The sequence below is a fragment of the Salmo salar genome, chromosome ssa07 (assembly GCF_905237065.1).
Source record: "Salmo salar chromosome ssa07, Ssal_v3.1, whole genome shotgun sequence".
Lineage (NCBI taxonomy): Eukaryota > Metazoa > Chordata > Actinopteri > Salmoniformes > Salmonidae > Salmo > Salmo salar.
In genome coordinates, this window is record NC_059448.1 from 30,369,923 (window position 1) to 30,392,282 (window position 22,360).

At 44.1% G+C, this 22,360-nt stretch overlaps 1 protein-coding gene across 1 annotated transcript in view; it reads right to left on the minus strand.

The window, feature by feature from the left end:
* zgc:109889 (WH2 domain-containing protein) overlaps positions 1-21,941 on the minus strand; it is a 71,828-nt gene extending 49,887 nt beyond the window's left edge. Inside the window, 1 exon segment of the mRNA XM_045721866.1 lies at positions 21,649-21,941. The gene's annotated coding sequence lies outside the window, so the exon portion shown is untranslated.
* Between the last annotated feature and the right edge of the window lie 419 nt (positions 21,942-22,360).

Genomic DNA, 22,360 nt, shown 5'->3' on the forward strand with positions numbered 1-22,360 from the left:
CCCACTAATACACCAGTCTGCTACAGTCTAGTTGCTAGGCAAACGTTACAGGTTAATTAGCTAGCCTCTGCAAATATAGCTATGAACACAGAGAGAGAGAGAGACAGGGCATGAGTCTGTTAGCTATACACTCCCCACTTTCTGAGAGAGACATGGTCTGGCTAACACAGGGGTTGATTAGTCAGACAGCTTAGTAGAAATATTTAGATAGGCAGGGTTAAAACATTGAATGAAATAAATCCAAAGATTGTGTTATTACATACAAATAATTCATATTGAAAATGTATTTCTATCATTTCAATTGCTACCACAAGGAGAGAGAGAGAAGTTGACTACCTTTGAATTTTAACTGCCCCGATTCCACAGTTTCATGTAGTCCCCTCCCCCTTCTACCCCCATCTCAACTCTTTGATGCATGTGTTTGTTGACGCTCACGGGGAGAGTTACATTGTACGGGTCATTATCCTGAGATGGAATAACGACTGCACTTCAAACCACTAATACTAAACCAAAATTATGCTAAATACTATCCCTCCCCCCATTGACTCGTGCAAGTTCCATGGTACGAGTCATTACACAGAAATGAAATTACGACTGCACTTCAAGCCGCTAATCCTAAACCCAAATTACTGTATGCACACTACTACTCCCCCCCCCTTTTTGGGAAGATGGGCTTGGTGGAGGCGTTGCCATGGTTTCCTTTGAAGTCCTCCAATTTTGGCTTCAAATAAAAAGTGAGGGGCAGCAGAGAGGGAGAGAAAGGGAAAGAGGAGGATGGGAGAAAGAGGGGGTAGAATGAGACAGAGTACAGAATGAGAGAGAGAGGTAGGTAGAGAAAGAGGGAAAGAGAGCGTGAGAGCTTGCACAAGGCAAGGAGAGAGGAGAACAAGGCCGTTTCCTGTCGTTGTGTTAAGACACAGAGGGAGACACAGGTCAGGTGAGGGATTACCAAACAGTCACTGTAAAAGTACTGTGAATAAAACATGGCCATAAGAACACACTACAGCATCTGATGTCATACTGTAGGTTCATAACATGGAGAGGAGATGCAGAGGGCTGCCCTGGAAAGCACACACATACAAAATAGCCTTTGTCCTCATTGGCATATATACAGTTGAAGTCGGAGGTTTACATACACCTTAGCCAAATACTTTTAAACTCAGTTTCACAATTCCTGACATTTAATCAGAGTAAAAATTCCCTGTCTTAGGTCAGTTAGGATCACCACTTTATTTTAAGAATGTGAAATGTCAGAATAATAGCAGAGGATGATGATTTATTTAAGCTTTTATTTCTTTCATCACATTCCCAGTGTGTCAGAAGTTTACGTACACTCAATTAGTATTTGGTAGCATTGCCTTTAAATTGTTTAACTTGGGCCAAACGTTCCGGGTAGCCTTCCACAAGCTTCCCACAATAAGTTGGTTGAATTTTGGCCCATTCCTCCTGACAGAGCTGGTGTAACTGAGTCAGTTTTGTAGGCCTCCTTGCTCACACACACTTTTTCAGTTCTGCCCACAAGTTTTCTATAGGATTGAGGTCAGGGCTTTGTGATGGCCACTCCATACCTTGACTTTGTTGTCCTTAAGCCATTTTGCCACAACTTTGGAAGTATGCTTGGGGTCATTGTCCATTTGGAAGACCCATTTGCGACCAAGCTTTAACTTCCTGACTGATGTCTTGAGATGTTGCTTCAATATATCCACATATTTTTCATTCCTCATGATGCCATCTATTTTGTGAAGTGCACCAGTTCCTCCAGCAGCAAAGCACCCCCACAACATGATGCTGCCACCCGCGTGCTTTACGGTTCTTCGGCCTCCAAGCCTCCCCCTTTTTCCTCCAAACATAACAATGGTCATTATGGCCAAACAGTTCTATTTTTGTTTCATCAGAGCAGAGGATATTTCTCCAAAAAGTATGATCTTTACTGTGCAGTTGCAAACCTTAGTCTGGCTTTGTTAATGGCGGTTTTGGAGCAGTGGCTTCTTCCTTGCTGAGCGGCCTTTCAGGTTATGTCGATATAGGACTCGTTTTACTGTGGATATAGATACTTCTGTACCCGTTTCCCCCAGCATCTTCACAAGGTCCTTTGCTGTTGTTCTGGGATGATTTGCACTTTTCTCACCAAAGTACGTTAATCTCTAGGAGACAGAATGCGCCTCCTTCCTGAGCGGTATGACGGCTGCGTGGTTCGATGGTGTTTATACTTGCATACTATTGTTTGTACAGATGAACGTGGTACCTTCAGGCATTTGGAAATTGCTCCCACGGATGATCCAGATTTGTGGAGGTCTCCAATTTTTTTCCTGCGGTCTTGGCTGATTTCTTCAGATTTTCCCATGATGTCAAGCAAAGAGGCACTGAGTTTGAAGGTAGGCCTTAAAATACATACACAGGTACACCTCCAATTGACTCAAATGATGTCAATTAGCCTATCAGAAGCTTCTAAAGCCATGACATAATTTTCTGGAATTTTCCATTATGTTTAATTGGCACAGTATACTGTATACTTCTGACTAACCGCAATTGTGATAAAGTGAATTATAAGTGAAATAATCTGTCTGTAAACAATTGTTGGAAAAATGACTTGTGTCATGCACAAAGTAGATGTCCTAACCGACTTGCCAAAACTATAGTTTGTTAACAAGAAATTTGTGGAGTGGTTGAAAAACGAGTTTTAATGACTCCAACCTAAGTGTATGTAAACTTCCGACTTCAACTGTATGGAAAATGTCCCCACAAGAGAGAATTTTCCTTGTTTCACAATCCTTGTGAGGACTTTAGAACACACAAAAACTCTCAATACCAGTATACAAGGGAATAGTGACCACAGTCAATAGGTCTAGTGAGAGAGAGATGAACAGAGAGAGTGTGCGTGTGTAACATGCTATGGTTGTGTGTGTGTAGTTCCCCTCCCTCTCTGACCCCGGCCGTCAGAGACTATTAAATGTGTTGCCCTCAACACAATCGCAAGTCATCCATACCCATGTGACACTCTTTCCACTCCACCTAAAAACAGACACTCTCTGGGACCAGGGCAGAAACTCCACACACACACACGCGATGCAAAGAGTTAAACGATATCAGAGAGAGTTAGGCAAACTGAATTTAAGATGTTATAATGGTTGCCATGTTGGCACCTGATAGAGCCATAGGACATTTTTGAGTTTCTCTCCGTAGTGATTCAAGTTAAGGTGGGAAAAGGGGTCAACTGATCCTAGATCAGCCATATTAGTAATGTGGACTGATGAAGTCATTCTTAGATCATTGCCTAAGGCCAGTTTTTCTCCATAACAGTACAAGTTAAGATTGGCTGTGGATCAGCTTAACAGATGCTAAGCACATATGGATAGAGATAGATGACATGGATCTGCAGCAGATCAATAACTTGATTGCTCATTTCATAATCACTTCATTGACTCCACATTTGAATACTAACACAGCCCTTAGCAACGATCACCCGGGCAATGCACAGCCTGATCGATTACCGTGATGACGCGAGTGTGAATATCGCTGAGTTAGCGTGACTGCCCCAAGCATCTGTGTGTGTGTGTGTGAGCGTGCGTGTGTGCGTGACAGCAGACTGCATGTGTGTATAACATTTGAACAAAAACCTGTCTACTTCACTACAGATCCAGTAATGCTTTCCCCCTCCCCTCCATATAAGGCTTTCTGACATTGTGTGTTGAACTCTGTATAACTCTGGATCTTTTGTTGTGACATTCTTTGTCAGTCGGGGGATGCAAAGTGTAAGCCAGGCCACTCTATTGAATAGTGGCTTTAGTACAGTGGCTGATACATGATACAATAACACAGCAATCAGCTATGTACATACCAGCCGTAGTGTGGTACGAATACAATCACTAAGTTGGCCCGTCTCGTTGTATAGTTGCTGAGTACAGTGGCATCGGGGATGAATCAGTTAATGGATCACTAGTCTGTAGTGAGGTAAAACAGGATTTTATTTCAATTTGCACCTGTAATACACTGTTACCTAACATGCACAAATACACTACTGCCTAGCAAAACCGTATCATATCGTACAGCAGCTAACGGATTCAACAGGAGAAGAGTAAAATACTCATCAAAAGAACTGGCCAAGTTTCTTTTCAATTGCCAGGACTCTCTTGAAAAAGACTTTCAAATCTCAACATACTTCCTGGTTAAACAAAGGTACAGTACTCCCATTGCCTGTGAGGATACAGTAGCCTACCTATCAGTGTGTCTGGAAAAAACATGAGCTTTCTGGGCCAGAGGTGAGAGTTCTAGGGTGTTCTAGTCAAAAAGTACTAAACTATTAAGGATTAGCCCTGGTAAAATGTAGTGCACTAGATAGGGAATAATAGGGTCAATTTGTACAACTCTAAAGAAACAGATCAGTTACGGAACACAATACTACAGAGAGCACTTCTGGAATTCTCATCACAGACATTCTTATTCTAACAGACTGGGCCTAAGACCACAACACACAGGTTAGACATTTTCTCTGCTACTGCTAAGTACTGCAGGGGTACAACAGAGTGGTCTGTTTACAAAGCAATCTACTCAACAATGCAAAGTTTGGTGAGTTAAGATACAAGTAGATGATGTAGCCTATGATATTATGCAATGTATTTACCTGACTCAAAATTAGGGGCGTGTGAAATTCTAAAATGTGGTGTCCTAATACAAGATTACTAGAGTATGCAGAATAGTTACAGATAGAAAGAGCAAGAGGGAGAGTGAGAGAACATCAGTAGGCAGTCTGATAGGAACATTGCTGACGGAGGAAGGAAAAGGAAAACAAAACTGACTGTCCAACTCTGACCTCACCTGATCTCCATCCCAGAAATATTGGATCACACACACATTTTTCGTATCCTCGTCGATACCTAAAATGTATTTCCATTCAAAATCCAATTTTCCCTATCCCCTAACTCTAATCTTAACAAGTAAACCTAGCCCAAACCTAAACCTAACTCCTAACCTCCAACTTTAAAAAACAGCCTTTGTCCTCGTGGGGGTGTGGGAAATGTCCCCACAGAGGAGAATTTTCCATGTTTTACTATCCTTGTGGAGACTTTTGGGGGATTTCAGGTCCCCACGGGGATAGAAGAACAAGACCACACACACTCACTCTAATTCCCTCTTTTTCTGTCCGCATCAGTGTGTTGATAGGCCTACTACAGTTCTACAGAAGCCAAACAACACTATAAAACACACTAGCTGTCTATATCTGAACTGCCATCTTTCGTCAGTCACAGGCTGCATTGAGTTTGCATTAGTACTGGCTTGGTATTTTATTCTGCTGCTAAATGAACTTGCATAAAATACCACAAATAAGACAGAATGACTGCCACCCAACTAGGGTTGCAAAGGGTCAGAAAGTTTCCGGTAAATTTCTGTAAAGTTTCCATGGGAATTTAAGCCTGGAAAATTTGCTTAAAATTCTTCAAAAAGTTAACTTATAACAGTGAACCTTGTTTGTGGGATACACATAAGGCAATTCTAGGTATTGTGGCATATTTTGGTTAAACTATCCCAAATTCAATGGAATTGCAACCCTCTGCATGCACAGTGCATTCTTCCATCACATGTACAACTGATACTCAAGATCTTGCACACTAATGAGATGCTATTGAGTCCACACTACTACACTGCCTGAGCCAAGAACTACATGCTTACTGGTAAGTTTTAATTACAATACTGGGTGGGGTGAATATATTTTATGACATACATGCTTTTTTGTTAACTAGTAAATTGTAGCCTACACCAAAGTGTGTTTAAATCATTTCTAACTTGTGAACAATTTCTGTAAGTTAGTTTTTGCTAACATGTGGGTTTTAGCTTGCTTGAGCTTGCTAACTGAGTAATGTTAATTCACCTGTTCCCATACATGTTTAATTTTAAAACATGTATCTTACAAAGGAGTTGTTTAACTGCTTAACTATTTATCTGTACATGGAATTGTATTTATTTTTTATGATTGTTTTCCTAATCTATACAAGAAAATGCCACGGGCACTATCTGATGTGTGGAGACATTTTCACTGCAGCTAATGTAGAAGCAAAAGCTGTGTACATTTGCAAATACTGTGCCAAATCATATGTGAAGAATGCAACAAAGATGCAGAATCATCTGGCCAAGTGCATAAAGTTCCCTCAGGTTGCTTGTTGTTTCAGAGAAATGCTGATGAATGTCTTGCTCGAGCTGTGTATGCAACTGGTTCACCTCTGATGCTCACATTCAATGTGTATTGGAAGAGATTTGTGAATGTTCTTCGCCCAGCATACACCCCCCTCCAACCAGACATGCTTTATCTACTCATTTGCTGGATGCAGAGTTCAACATAGTTCAAGTGAAGGTCAAGCAAATCATAGAGAAAGCAGACTGTATTGCAATCATCTCTGATGGGTGGTCGAATGTCCGTGGGCAAGGAATAATTAAATACATAATCTCCAACCCTCAACCAGTATTCTACAAGAACACAGACACAACAGACACACCGGTCTCTATATTGCAGATGAACTGAAGGCAGTCATCAATGACCATGGACCACAGAACGTATTTTCACTGGTGACAGACCAACATTGAAGCTGCCCTGCAGCACCCGTTGGGGTGGTGTTGTCATCATGTTTGACAGTCTCCTGAAGGGGAAGGAGTCTCTCCAAGAAATGGCCATATCACAGTCTGCCAATATGGACAGCCCCATCAAGAGGATCCTCCTGGATGATGTATTTTGGGAGAGAGTGGTAAGTCGCCTGAAACCTATAGAAGTAGCCATTGAGGGAGACAATGTCATCCTGTCTGATGTTCAGACTCTGCTTGCAGATGTAAGAGAAGTGATCTGTACTGCCCTGCCCACTTCACTGTTGCTCCAAGCAGAGGAAACTGCAGTTCTGAAATACATCAAAAAGTATGAAGACCTCTGCCTGAAGCCCATACTCACCGCAGCGTACATGTTGGATCCCAAGTATCCTGGCAAGAGCATCCTTTCTGCTGCAGAGATCAACAAGGCCTATGGTGTCATCACTACCATGTCTCGTCACCTTGGCCTGGATGAGGGCAAGGTTCTTGGCAGTCTGGAGAAGTATGCTTCCAAGCAAGGGCTTTGGGATGGAGATGCAATATGGCAGTCGTGCCAACGTATCTCATCAGCCACCTGGTAAAAGGGACTTTGTGGATCGGAGGCTCTTTCCTCTGTTGCCTCCATCATCCTCCAAATCCAACCAACATCAGCCGCCTCGGCGCGCTACTGGTCCTTGCTTGGGAACACGCACACCAAAGCAAGCAACAGGCTGACCAATACAAGGGTTGAAAAATTGGTGGCCATCCGGGCAAATTTGAGGCTTTTTCAACAAGGTTAGAAAGTGACAGTGGAGATGAGGCCTCAGAGTCTGATGTTCAAGAGTTCCAAATTGAGCAGCAGCTGCTAAAAAATTAGATCCTACAAATATTGAAATTTACATGGTTTTTTAGAGTTAAGTACATTGGAAAAAAGCAAAAGAAAACTGCAAGACTGAATTGGAGACAAAACAAGCAACAAACAAAGAAGAGTTACTTTTTCAAAAGCCTATTTTTCATAAAATTGTACAGTTATCTTAGCTAGCTGAATTGTTTACCAGTTGCTAAGCAGTTGCTAGGGATTCTCCTGGAAGAAGCTAGCTAGTTAACAAAGAATAACAAAGAATATCTAGTTAACAGAAGAAAAGACAAAATAAGGACAGAAGAAAAAGGACATCAAATTGAAACAGTCCTCTAAAGACACGAGACAATAGTACAAGAAACAATGCTTCTATTGCGTTTATATTCTATTTCTATAGCTTCTTCAAGGTTTCCAAGATGGCGTAGCAGTCAGACATCCTTTGTCCTCGTCTTGTCCCGTGTGTATGTATTTTATGTATTTTTCTTCGCATATCTTTTTGTATATTTTTTCTAGAAACTCAACTTCAAAACACTCTGCTGCAACCCGCCTCACCAAATGTGGTGCTGATCATTTTTTTTTTTCTCCAAAAGTATTATTCACCTCGTAAAGCTATCGCCAGTTTTGTATAACGAGACACAGACCAGAGCATACCGGACCTATTTTCTCTCCATATCCCCGAATTTCTACCGCAAGCTCTGGACATTTGCACCTGGATCTTGCAGCTAATTAGCTGCTATCCGAGTGACTATTGGCTAACGTCGATTCCGGAGCAAACACCAATTATCCAGGAGCTAGCCAGCTGAAGTGTTCCATCAGCCACTCCTGGGCTACAATCACCTATCCTGACCCGTTTTACTGCCGATGCGGAGCCCCACCGGGCCTTGACGACTGGAATTCTGACGTTATCTGCCCGAGGGAGTTATTCAACTGGCCCCTCCATCGCAACGTAACCTGAACGCCTATCTGCTAACAGCGGCCCGCTAATCGTTAGCTGTCTTGATCATATCGGCTGCTATCTGAACAGGTCTATCAAACAATCTTCTTGGGCCACTATAACTATAACTATTTTGACAATTGGATTGGTCCCCTCTACCACACGGAACCCACTAATCTACCGACGGAAACGCACAGGTGGCTAAAAACAGACCTCCATCTTCTGCTAGCTTGCTACCCATGGCTCGGCTAGCTGTCTGAATCGCCGTGATCCCAACCAACCTCACTACTCACTGGACCCTTATGATCCCTCGGCTAAGCATGCCTCTCCTTATTGTCAATATGCCTTGTCCACTGCTGTTCTGGTTAGTGTTTATTGGCTTATTTCACTGTAGAGACTCTAGCCCTGCTCATTATACCTTATCCAACCCTTCAGTTCCACCACCCACACATGCGATGACCACCTGGTTTCAATGATGTTTCTAGAGACTCTCATCATCACTCAATGCCTAGGTGTACCTCCACTGTATTCACATCCTACCATACCTTTGTCTGTAGACAATACCTGTAGAAACTAAATACATTACAACGGAACGATTTGATTAGTGTAATGTTAGCTAGCTACATAGCTGTCTATGTATCAAAGATAAAAAAATAAAGGTAAACGCAGCCACTGCTAGCTAGCCAACTCTAGCAGCTAGCAGTACTGTATCATTTTTAGTCAATAAGATTTTTGCAATGTAAGCTTAACTTTCTGAACTTTCGAGTTGTGTAGTCCACTTGTGTAGCTAGCAGGACTGACTTTGTGTTAGCTAGCCAACGTTTAATTACTTCTGTGTTATGAAAGGAACTAGACACGGACACGAATGATCCACTGGTAGTTTGTTGTAACCAAGTATTGGTGCTAACCATGTGTTATTGGATGCTAGCGTGCTAGTTAGCTATGGCGTCATAGGACACGGTGCACTGGGTGGGTTTCACGGAAGAACACTGTACCAAGTTATCTAGCTGAATAAACTAAGTTTGAGCCTATTCCTGGAAACATTGAACCACTGTAGTTTACATCAATTATAATTTCTAAAGTGGATGTTGGAAAAGTTATATTTGAGTGTTTCAGTGAATGGTTAGTGAGGGAGGCCCTGCTCTCTCGCTTCCCCAGTTGTTTAGTTAATTTTCATTCCAATCTCCTTTGCATTAGCGTAGCCTCTCCACTATGTGTCTGTCTATCCCTGTTCTATCCTCTCTGCACAGGCCACACAAACGCTTCACACCACATGGCCGCTGCCACTCTAACCTGGTGGTCCCAGCGCGTACGACCCACGTGGAATTCCAGGTCTCCGGCAGCCTCTGGAACTGCCAGTCTGCGGCCAACAAGGCAGAGTTCATCTCAGCCTATGTTACCCTCCAGTCCCTCGACTTCTTGGCGCTGACGGAAACATGGATTACCACAAAAAACACTGCTACTCCTACTGCTCTCTCCTTGTCTGACCATGTGTTCTCGCATACCCCGAGAGCATCTGGTCAGTGGGGTGGAGGCACTGGAATCCTCATCTCTCCCAAGTGGACATTCTCTCTTTCTACCCTGACCCATCTGTCTATCTCCTCCTTTGAATTCCATGCTGTCACAGTCACTAGCCCATTCAAGCTTAACATCCTTATCATTTATCGCCCTCCAGGTTCCCTTGGAGAGTTCATCAATGAGCTTGATGCCTTGATAAGTTCCTTTCCTGAGGATGGCTCACCCCTCACACATCTGGGTGACTTTAACCTCCCTACGTCTACCTTTGACTCATTTCTCTCTGCCTCCTTTCCACTCCTTTCCTCTTTTGACCTCACCCTCTCACCGTCCCCCCTACTCACAAGGCAGGCAATATGCTTGACCTCATCTTTACTAGATGCTGTTCTTCTACTAATCTCACTGCAACTCCCCTCCAAGTCTCCGACCACTACCTTGTATCCTTTTCCCTCTCGCTCTTCTCCAACACTACTCACTCTGGCCCTACTCAGATGGTATTGCGCCGTCGCAACCTTCGCTCTCTCTCTCCTGCTACTCTCTCCTCTTCCATCCTATCATCTCTTCCCTCTGCTCAATCCTTCTCCAACCAATCTCCTGATTCTGCCTCCTCAACCCTCCTCTCCTCTCTTTGTGCATCCTTTGACTCTCTATATCCCCTATCCTCCCGGCCGGCTCTGTCCTCCCCTCCTGCTCCGTGGCTTGACGACTCATTGCGAGCTCACAGAGCGGAAATGGAGGAAAACTAGCCTCCCTGCGGACCTGGCATATTTTCACTCCCTCCTCTCCACATTTTCTTCCTCTGTTTCTGCTGCTAAAGCCAATTTCTACCACTCTAAATTCCAAGCATCTGCCTCTAACCCTAGGAAGCTCTATGCCACCTTCTACTCCCTCCTGAATCCTCCTCCCCCCCTGCGGATGACTTTGTCAACCATTTTGAAAAGAAGGTTGACGACATCCGATCCTCATTTGTTAACCTGTTGGGTCTAGGGGGCAGCATTTGCACGTCTGGATAAAAAAAATGTACCCGATTTAATCTGGTTACTAATCCTACCCAGTAACTAGAATATGCATATACTTATTATATATGGATAGAAAACACTCTAAAGTTTCCAAAACTGTTTGAATGGTGTCTGTGAGTATAACAGAACTCATTTGGCAGGCAAAACCCTGAGACATTTTCTGACAGGAAGTGGATACCTGATGTGTTGTATTGACTTTAAACCTCTCCCATTGAAAAACACAGGGGTTTAGGAATATTTTGGCACTTCCTATTGCTTCCACTAGATGTCACCAGCCTTTACAAAGTGTTTTGAGTCTTCTGGAGGGAGATCTGACCGAACAAGAGCCATGGAACGGTGATGTCCCATTAGACACCTGGCGCGCTACTTCATGTTGGGTACCCTCGTTCCAATACGTTATAAAAGGCTATGCATTCGTCCACCTTGAATATTATTCATGTTCTGGTTAAAAAGGCCCTAATGATTTATGCTATACAACGTTTGACATGTTTGAACGAACGGAAATATATTTTTTCCCCTCGTTCATGACGAGAAGTCCGGCTGGCTTACATCATGTGCTAACGAGACGGAGATTTTTGGACATAAATGATGAGCTTTTTTGAACAAAACTACATTCGTTATGGACCTGTGATACCTGGAAGTGACATCTGATGAAGAGAATCAAAGGTAATGGATTATTTACATAGTATTTTCGATTTTAGATCTCCCCAACATGACGTCTAGTCTGTATCGCAACGCGTATTTTTCTGGGCACAGTGCTCAGATTATTGCAAAGTGTGATTTCCCAGTAAGGTTATTTTTAAATCTGGCAAGTTGATTGCGTTCAAAAGATGTAAATCTATAATTCTTTAAATGACAATATAATATTTTACCAATGTTTTCTAATTTTAATTATTTAATTTCTGACGCTGACTTGACTGCCGGTTATTGGAGGGAAACGATTTCCTCAACATCAATGCCATAGTAAAACGCTGTTTTTGTATATAAATATGAACTTGATAGAACTAAAAATGCATGCATTGTCTAACATAATGTCCTAGGAGTGTCATCTGATGGAGATTGTAAAAGGTTAGTGTATCATTTTAGCTGGTTTTATGGTTTTGGTGACCCTGTCTTTGACTTGACAAAACATTACACACAACTCTTGTAAATGTACTGTCCTAACATACTCTAAATTTATGCTTTCGCCGTAAAACCTTTTTGAAATCGTAAAACGTGGTTAGATTAAGGAGATGTTTATCTTTCAAATGGTGTAACATAGTTGTATTTTTGAAAAATTTGAATTTTGACATTTATTTGGATTCAAATTTGCCGCTCTTGAAATGCACCTGCTGTTGATGGAGTGCACCACAGGTGGCACGCTAGCGTCCCACCTAGCCCCAAGAGGTTAAGTCAAACGACACCACTGGTCCTGCTCACATTGCCCTACCCTATGCTTTGACCTCTTTCTCCCTTCTCTCCAGATGAAATCTTGCGACTTGTGACGGCCGGCCGCCCAACAACCTGCCCGCTTGACCCTATCCCCTCCCCTCTTCTCCAGACCATTTCCGGAGACCTTCTCCCTTACCTCACCTCGCTCATCAACTCATCCTTGACCACTGGTTACGTCCCTTCCGTCTTCAAGAGAGCGAGAGTTGCACTCCTTCTCAAAAAACCTACACTCGATCCCTCCGATGTCAACAACTACAGACCAGTATCCCTTCTTTCTTTTCTCTCCAAAACTCTTGAGCGTGCCGTCCTTGGCCAGCTCTCTTGCTATCTCTCTCAGAATGACCTTCTTGATCCAAATCAGTCAGGTTTCAAGACTAGTCATTCAACTGAGACTGCTCTTCTCTGTGTCACAGAGGCTCTCCGCACTGCTAAAGCTAACTCTCTCTCCTCTGCTCTCATCCTTCTAGACCTATCTTCTGCCTTTGATACTGTGAACCATCAGATCCTCCTCTCCACCCTCTATGAGTTGGGCATCTCCGGCGCGGCTCACTCTTGGATTGCGTCCTACCTGACAGGTCGCTCCTACCAGGTGGCGTGGCGAGAATCCGTCTCCGCACCGCGTGCTCTCACCATAGGTGTCCCCCAGGGCTCAGTTCTAAGCCCTCTCCTATTCTCGCTATACACCAAGTCACTTGGCTCTGTCATATCCTCACATGGTCTCTCCTATCATTGCTACGCAGACGACACACAATTAATCTTCTCCTTTACCCCTTCTGATAACCAGGTGGCGAATCGCATCTCTGCATGTCTGGCAGACATATCAGTGTGGATGACGGATCACCACCTCAAGCTGAATCTCGGCAAGACGGAGCTGCTCTTCCTCCCGGGGAAGGACTGCCCGTTCCATGATCTCGCCATCACGGTTGACAACTCCATTGTGTCCTCCTCCCAGAGTGCTAAGAGCCTTGGCGTGACCCTGGACAACACCCTGTCGTTCTCCGTTAACATCATGGCGGTGACCCGATCCTGTAGGTTCATGCTCCACAACATTCGCAGAGTACGACCCTGCCTCACACAGGAAGCAGCGCAGGTCCTAATCCAGGCACTTGTCATCTCCCGTCTGGATTACTGCAACTCGCTGTTGGCGGGGCTCCCTGCCTGTGCCATTAAATCCCTACAACTCATCCAGAACGCCGCAGCCCGTCTGGTGTTCAACCTTCCCAAGTTCTCTCACGTCACCCTGCTCCTCCACACACTCCACTGGCTTCCAGTTGAAGCTCGCATCTGCTACAAGACCATGGTGCTTGCCTATGGAGCTGTGAGGGGAACGGCACCTCCGTACCTTCAGGCTCTGATCAGTCCCTACACCCAAAGAAGGGCACTGCATTCATCCACCTCTGGCCTGCTCACCTCCCTTCCTCTGCGGAAGCACAGTTCCCGCTCAGCCCAGTCAAAACTGTTCGCTGCTCTGGCACCCCAATGGTGGAACAAGCTCCCTCACGATGCCAGGACAGCTGAGTCAATCACCACCTTCCGGAGACACCTGAAACCCCACCTCTTTAAGGAATACCTGGGATAGGATTAAGTAATCCTTCTAACCCTCCCCCCCCAAAAATATGTACTATTGTAAAGTGGTTGTTGCACTGGATATCATAAGGTGAATGCACCAATTTGTAAGTCGCTCTGGATAAGAGCGTCTGCTAAATGACGTAAATGTAAAACCTTGAATCTATTTTATCACCCCCAGAAACCGGCTCCTTTTACAATGTTCCGGACGTCCTAGACGTCCAATTCTCATGGCTTTTAGCCGTACCCTTATCCTGCTCCTCCTCTGTTCATCTGGCAATGTAGAGGTGAATCCAGGCCCTGCAGTGCCTAGCTCCACTCCTATTCCCCAGGCGCTCTCTTTTGATGACTTCTGTAATCGTAAAATCCTTGGTTTCATGCATGTTAACATTAGAAGCCTCCTCCCTAAGTTTGTTTTATTCACTGCTTTAGCACACTCTGCCAACCTGGATGTCTTAGCCGTGTCTGAATCCTGGCTTAGGAAGACCACCAATAACTCTGAAATCTCCATCCCGAACTACAACATTTTCAGACAAGATAGAACAGCAAAAGTGGGCGGTGTTGCATTCTACTGCAGAGATAGCCTGCAGAGTTCTGTCCTACTATCCAGGTCTGCACCCAAACAATTTGAACTTCTACTTTTAAAAATCCACCTCTCTAAAAACAAGTCTCTCACCGTTGCCGCCTGCTATAGACCACCCTCTGCCCCCAGCTGTGCTCTGGATACCATATGTGAACTGATTGCACCCCATCTATCTTCAGAGCTCGTGCTGCTAGGTGACCTAAACCGTGACATACTTAACACCCTGGCCATCCTACAATCTAAATTTGATGCCCTCAATCTCACACAAATTATCAATGAACCTACCAGGTACAACCCCAATGCCGTAAACACGGGCACCCTCATAGATATCATCCTAACCAACTTGCCCTCTAAATACACCTCTGCTGTTTTCAACCAAGATCTCAGCGATCACTGCCTCATTGCCTGCATCCGTAATGGGTCAGCGGTCAAACGACCTCCACTCATCACTATCAAACGCTCCCTGAAACACTTCAGCGAGCAGGCCTTTCTAATCGACCTGGCCCGGGTATCCTGGAAGGATATCGACCTCATCCCATCAGTAGAGGATGCCTGTTTTTTTTTTTTTAAACGCCGTCCTCACCATCTTAAATAAGCATGCCCCATTCAAGAAATTTAGAAGCAGGAACAGATATAGCCCTTGGTTCTCTTCAGACCTGACTGCCCTTAACCAACACAAAAAGATCCTGTGGCGTTCTGCATTAGCATCGAACAGCCCCTGTGAAATGCAACTTTTTAGGGAAGTTAGAAACCAATATACACAGGCAGTTAAAAAAGCCAAGGCTAGCTTTTTCAAGCAGAAATTTGCTTCCTGCAACAAACTCAAAAGTTCTGGGACATTGTAAAGTCCATGGAGAATAAGAGTACTTCCTACCAGCTGCCCACTGCACTGAGGATAGAAAACTCTAACCACCAATAAATCCACTATAATTGAGAATTTCAATAAGCATTTTACTACAGCTGGCCATGCTTTCCACCTGGCCACCCCTACCCCGGTCAACAGCACTGCACCCCCACAGCAACTCACCCAAGCCTTCCCCATTTCTCCTTCTCCCAAATCCAGTCAGCTGATGTTCTGAAAGAGCTGCAAAATCTGGACCCCCACAAATCAGCCGGGCTAGACAATCTGGACCCTTTCTTTCTAAAATTATCTGCCGAAATTGTTACAACCCCTATTACTCGCCTGTTCAACCTCTTTCGTGTCGCCTAAGATTCCCAAAGATTGGAAAGCAGCTGCGGTCATCCCCCTCTTCAAAGAGGAGGACACTCTTGACCCAAACTGCTACAGACCTATATGTATCCTACCCTGCCTTTCTAAGGTCTTCGAAAGCCAAGTTAACAAACAGATCACCGACCATTTCAAATCCCACCGTACCATCTTCGCTATGCAATCTGGTTTCAGAGCTGGTCATGGGTGCACCTCAGCCACGCTCAAGGTCCTAAACGATATCTTAACTGCCATCGATAAGAAACAGTACTGTGCAGCCATAATGATCGACCTGGCCAAGGCTTTCGGCTCTGTCAAACACCACATCCTCATCAGCATACTCAACAGCCTTGGTTTCTCAAATGATTGCCTCGACTGGTTCACCAACTACTTCTCCGACAGAGTTCAGTGTGTCAAATCTGAGGGCCTGTTGTCCGGGCCTCTGGTCTGTCTCTATGGGGGTGCCACAGGGTTCAATTCTTGGGCCGACTCTCTTCTCTGTGTATATCAATGATGTCGCTCTTGCTGCTGGTGAGTCTCTGATCCACCTCTACGCAGACGACACCATTCTGTATACTTCTGGCCCTTCTTTGGACACTGTGTTAACAACCCCCCAGATGAGCTTCAATGCCATACAACTCTCCTTCCGTGGCCTACAACTGCTCTTAAATACAAGTAAAACTAAATGCATGCTCTTCAACCGATCGCTGCCTGCACCTGCCCGCCCGTCCAGCATCACTACTCTGGACGGTTGTGACTTAGAATATGTGGACAACTACAAATACCTAGGTGTCTGGTTAGACTGTCAACTCTCCTTCCAGACACACATAAAACATCTCCAATTCAAAGTTAAATCTAGAATTGGCTTCCTATTTCGCAACAAAGCATCCTTCACTCATGCTGCCAAACATACCCTCGTAAAACTGACCATATTACCGATCCTCGACTTTGGCGATGTCATTTACAAAATAGCCTCCAACACCCTACTCAACAAATTGGATGCAGTCTTTCACAGTGCCATCCGTTTTGTCACCAAAGCCCCATATACTACCCACTACTGCAACCTGTATACTCTCGTTGGCTGTCCCTCGCTTCATATTCGTCGCCAAACCCACTGGCTCCAGGTCATCTACAAGACCCTGCTAGGTAAAGTCCCGCCTTATCTCTGCTCGCTGGTCACCATAGCTGCACCCACCCGTAGCACGCGTTCCAGCAGGTATATCTCACTTGTCACCCCCAAAGCGAATTCCTCCTTTGGCCGCCTCTCCTTCCAGTTCTCTGCTGCCAATGACTGGAACGAACTACAAAAATCTCTGAAACTGGAAACACTCATCTCCCTCACTAGCTTTAAGTACCAGCTGTCAGAGCAGCTCACAGATCACTGTACCTGTACATAGCCCATCTATAAATAGCCCAAACAACTACTCCTTCCACTACTGTATTTATTTTGCTCCTTTGCACCCCAGTATTTCTACTTTGCACACTCATCTACTGTCAAATCTACCATTCCAGTGTTTTAATTGCTATATTGTATTTACTTCACCACCATGGCCTATTTATTGCCTTTACCTCCCTTATCTCACCTCATTTGCTCACATTGTATATAGACTTATTTTTCTACTGTATTATTGACTGTATATTTGTTTTACTCCATGTGTAACTATGTTGTTATATGTGTCGAACTGCTTTGCTTTATCTTGGCCAGGTCGCAGTTGTAAATGAGAACTTGTTCTCAACTTGCCTTCCTGGTTAAATAAAAATTATAATAAAAAAAAGAGGTGGACATTGAGGAGGTCCAGAGAGAAGACATGGAAGCCTGAGAGGAAGACAACCAAAGCTTTAGTTTCTAGACTATTATTTCACAGATGTATGTTGAAAACTTTTTGGGGAGATGCGATGGATCACTGGGCTCATTCAATATTCCCTTTCTTTTATTGTTCAGTGAAATCATCCCATGTGAAGAGTCAACTCATTTAATTAAAGTTCAATTTGTAACTAAATTAATATTTTTTTATTTCTATTGGAAGGATTTAATAATTTGCAAGTATGTTTACTTATGATAAGGTAGAAGGTTTCTGTTTCCATATATGGTAAATATATTCAATGCAAAAAACCTTACATTTAAATGGTATTATTATTAATTTGCATATGAAAGTTTCCACCTCTGAATATTCCCCCAAATGTGCAACCCTACACCCAACACTACTAAGTTGTTTTCAACTTACAGTAGCTGGGAAAACCAGTCACCAGAACATGGGGCTCTTGACCATATGTGCACCCTGTGCTATCATCTACCCCCTACTGAAAATGCATCGACTTCCCCCATTGTAAATGCATTGACTATGAACTTCAGAGTACAGTACCTGAGCTGATCCACATAATACTACAGTACTTACTATAGAATTCTGTAGTAAATTACAGTATACTACACTGAAGTATCCCTCAATCATATGTAGTACTCAGTATAGAATGTTATAGTATACTGTAGAACACTGTACTAAATACATGTCAGAAAAAAAAAAAACTCTACAGTTCGCAAAAACACTGTTACTTATAGTAAATGCTACAGTATTTAATTTGCATATACCCTGCCCATTCCCCTCCTCCATAGCCCAGTTTGTGGCACCCATAAGTAAGAAACCTACATGCCAAGTATAGACCATATATTGTGTTCTATACAAGTTATAGAAAAAAGCAATTGCTCTGAACTCTCCATTCATAACCCAGTCCCACCTAGCTTCAGGTTATGGAAAATGTGCTATTTTTGTATTTCTCTAGTAGGTTTCCTCAAGGAGAAAACCCCCAACTTTATTGTCAGACGACACACACACACACACACACAAAAAAAAAAAAACACTACAGTATGCTACATTCTGCAAAATCACTACAGTAATTTATATAATATATACACTACTCTTTTTTTACTACACTATTTGTACTATAGTAAACTGTAAATACTACACTGTAGTCCACAAAAATCACTACATAGTGAATACTACAGTAAAGTATGCAAAAACAGGGGCAGTTCCTCTTGCTGCTCCGTAGGCAAGTACCATGGTCTTGTAGTGGATGCAAGCTTCGACTGGAAACCAGTAGAATGTGCAGAGGAGCGCGGAGACATTGAAGACCTTGGGAACGTTGAACACCGGGCTACAGTGTTCTTGATAAGTTGCAGGGGTTTGATGGCACAAGCGGGGAGCCCAGCCAACAGTGAGTTGCAGTAGACCAGATGGGAGATGACAAGTGCCTGGATTAGGAACTGCGCCGCTTCCTGCGTGAGCGAGACACTGCTTTGATGTTTCCAGAGAACGACAGGGTGTTGTCCAGTGTCATGCCAAGGTTCCTTGCACTCAGGGAGGGGGACACTGGAGTTGTCAACCGTGATGGAGAGGTCTTGGAGAGGGCAGGCCTTCCCCGGGAGGAAGAACAGCTCTGTCTTGTTGAGGTCAAGCTTGAGGTGGTGGGCCGACATCCAAGCTGAGATATCTGCCAGGCACGCAGAGATGCGAGTCGCCACCTGGGTGTCAGAAGGGGGGGGAAGGAGAAAAGTAGTTGAGTGTCATCCGCATAGCAATGATAGGAGAGACCATGTGAGGATATGACAGAGCCGAGTGACTTGGTTTATACAGAGAAGAGGACCTCACTAGAACCGAGATCTGGGGGACACCAGTAGTGAGAGTACGTGGTGCAGACACAGATCCTCTCCACAACACCTGGTAGGACTGGCTTGCCAGGTAGGATGCAATCAAAAAGTGTGCAGAGCCTGAGACGCCCAGCCCTGAGAAGGAGCAGAGGAAGATTTGATGGTTCATGGTGTCGAAGGCAACGGATAGATCTATGGGGGATGAGAACAGAAGAGAGAGAGAGAGAGAGTCAGCTTTGGCAGTGTGGAGAGCCTCCATGACAGAGAGAAGAGCCGTCCAGGTTGAGTGACCCGTCTTGAAGCCTGACTGGTTGGGGTCAAGAAGATTGTTCTGAGAGAGATAGCGAGAGAGTTGTTCAGAGACATCAGGTTATAGAAAACAAAGAGATACCTGTCTGTCATTTTTGATATCAGAGGGGTGTGTTGGTTACTTGAGGAGGGGAGCGACTCTGGCAATTCTAAAGTCAGAGGGGATGAGTTGATGAGGGAAGTGAGGAATGGGAGGTCTCCAGAGATGGTCTGGAGAAGGGAGGAGGGGATGGGGTCGAGCGGGAAAGTTGTCGGGCTGCCGGACCTCACTAGTTGCAGAATTTCATCTGGAGAGAGAGGGGAGATATATGTCAAGGCGTAGGGTAGTTCTGAGTGAGTGGGACCAGTGGACTCAATAGGCTGAGTGAATGAGGAGTGGATGTCGTCAACTTGTTTGACAAAGTCGTCGGCAACGAGGGGGGTGGAGGATTAAGAAGGTGGAAGAGAGATTCCTAGGGTTAGAGGCAGAAGCTTGAAATTTAGAGTGATAGAAAGTGGCTTTAGCAGGGAATACAGAGGAAGATAAAGTAGAGAGGAGGGAGTAAAAGGATGGTAGGTTCTCTGGAAGAGTGTTTCCAATTCACAACAAAAACCCTAGTCATAGCACAGCTGAAAAGGGAAGCTATCTATAATAAACTTTTGTCATAGCCTACGAATAGGACCAAGAGTTTTACCTGACCAGGTAATGAGATCTGGGGCCTGGAGTTTTTCCTTTAAAAGACATGAATTTTGCCACACCATTTTTTAACTTGTTGTTCCACCTCTGCTGAGGTGTCAGACTAGACGATAGTTGCTATCCCTTTGAGCGCTGCGATTGGTTTCCCAAAATTCTTGTGCGGGGCTTAGCAAAGGGTCAATTGTTTAATAAGTGTCTTCAACTGTTACATGGCTAATACTGTAACCATAAGCCTTTTCAACATCTTTTGAAACAAAAAGGCGTATTTTCAACAGCTTGTGCTCATTGTGAAGGATATCCTCTAACAATTCAGATCAATTCATCTTTTACAAAATGTCTACCAATTTAATGAGATAATATCAAGCTGTTTTCGAGCCCTTTCACTCACAAATAACATTATCATGAACCTATAATTACAAAAATCAGGCGTCCGTTTACACTAAATAAGCTTTATCTCCCTAACCTCTTGAAAAGGTTATTCAAGCTGTATTCAGGAGAAGCCACCAGCAAAACAGTGGTTAAATGTTACAAAGCACTAGTTAGTCTACACAACAATAAAAACATTAATAAAACAACAAGGTACCCACAAAAACAACATTCTACAACAGAATGTTTGACACATTGTGAAACTTTATTTGGACAGCATGCGATAACAGCAGTGGCCGGTCTGGTAAAGGTTGTTGACAGTGAGTCAGGCTCTACCCTAGAATAATCTGTTACACTAAACCCTTGAACCAAGCTGGTGATACACTACTAGTGTAGCCTATGCCCCTACTGGCACCTACTCCCCGAACCAGTACCTGTGCTTGAATACTTATTCAGGGAATACTAGGTCTAGTCTGTTCTAGACTTCAACGATGGCCACTTGTTTTGGACAGGAGAAGGGGCAGAACGGCAGGCTGTCAAATCCACTGTACTGTAGTAGCCTAAACTAAAAAGTCTATATCTTAGGATATAGGCCTATATAACGTCAATATTTGTTACCACGCACAATAATATATCAACTCGGAAAGAAAGAATCTGAACAGTTCCGTGAACTGTAACGGTAAAATAACAATCAATTCAATAGGGAAACAGAACATGTCTGCCAATCAAATGATACTCGGTTTCGGATTCTGATCTGCTTTTTTTAATTCATTGCATGATGAATCGGCCACAAATGTTAACATTTTCTCACGGATAAATACTTGCAGCGCTACTGTTGCAAGGCAGGCAATCTGAACGACACACCCATGCTTACGAATGCATGTCGACAAACGTGCTATTTCCTTATTGTTGCTAATTTACCGTTAGACCACTGCTACACCGTCTGCTACGACAAGCAAAGCGGATTTTAAATCACCAGGTTTTAGCCTACCTGCTTGTGCGCCGCTTCAAGTTCTTTTCTTCTTTTTTATTTGTCACTCCGTCTTTTTGAGCCCTGTCTGCATTTCCACGGGTCCATAACAGTTGTGGCACAGCCGCCTAGTTGACTGCTGATGGGAGAAACAGGGAAGAATGGATGGAGGAGAAGAGTGTAGGAAGAAGCCTCTGAAATCAGGAGAATCTGGGTCCCCAGCTCGTGCTCCGCATGTGTGGCGTTACCAAGGCAGCGTCGACTCAGCCTGTACTGCGAGCTGCATCCGATTCCAGAGACCTGTTAGTGCGCATGCGTGTCACTGAAAACCAAGATGAGCGGAGACTTGACTGACCGACCGACCCCATGTTAATAGCCTCGAGCGAGTTAACAGAGATGAGCAAGCGCTCCCTGCTTCTCTCGCGGTTACGTTTTACTGTACCGCGAGGTGCAATAAATATGTTTGTGTTACTCCCTTACTCTTTTGGCCTATTTACGAGGAATGTAAAGAAAGCCGAATGCTCAAACTATAGCAGGGGAAGGCAACCCTGTTCCTGGAGTACTGCAGGATTTTGTTCAAACTAGGCACCACACCTGACCAACTGCGCTAATTGACCAGTTCTTCGATTGCCTAAATTTAACACACCTGGTCTTCCAGGTCGGTTAAATAAAAAAACATGAAGCGCTTGCGGCACTCCACGACCAGGGTTGCCTACCACGCCGCTATATTTTT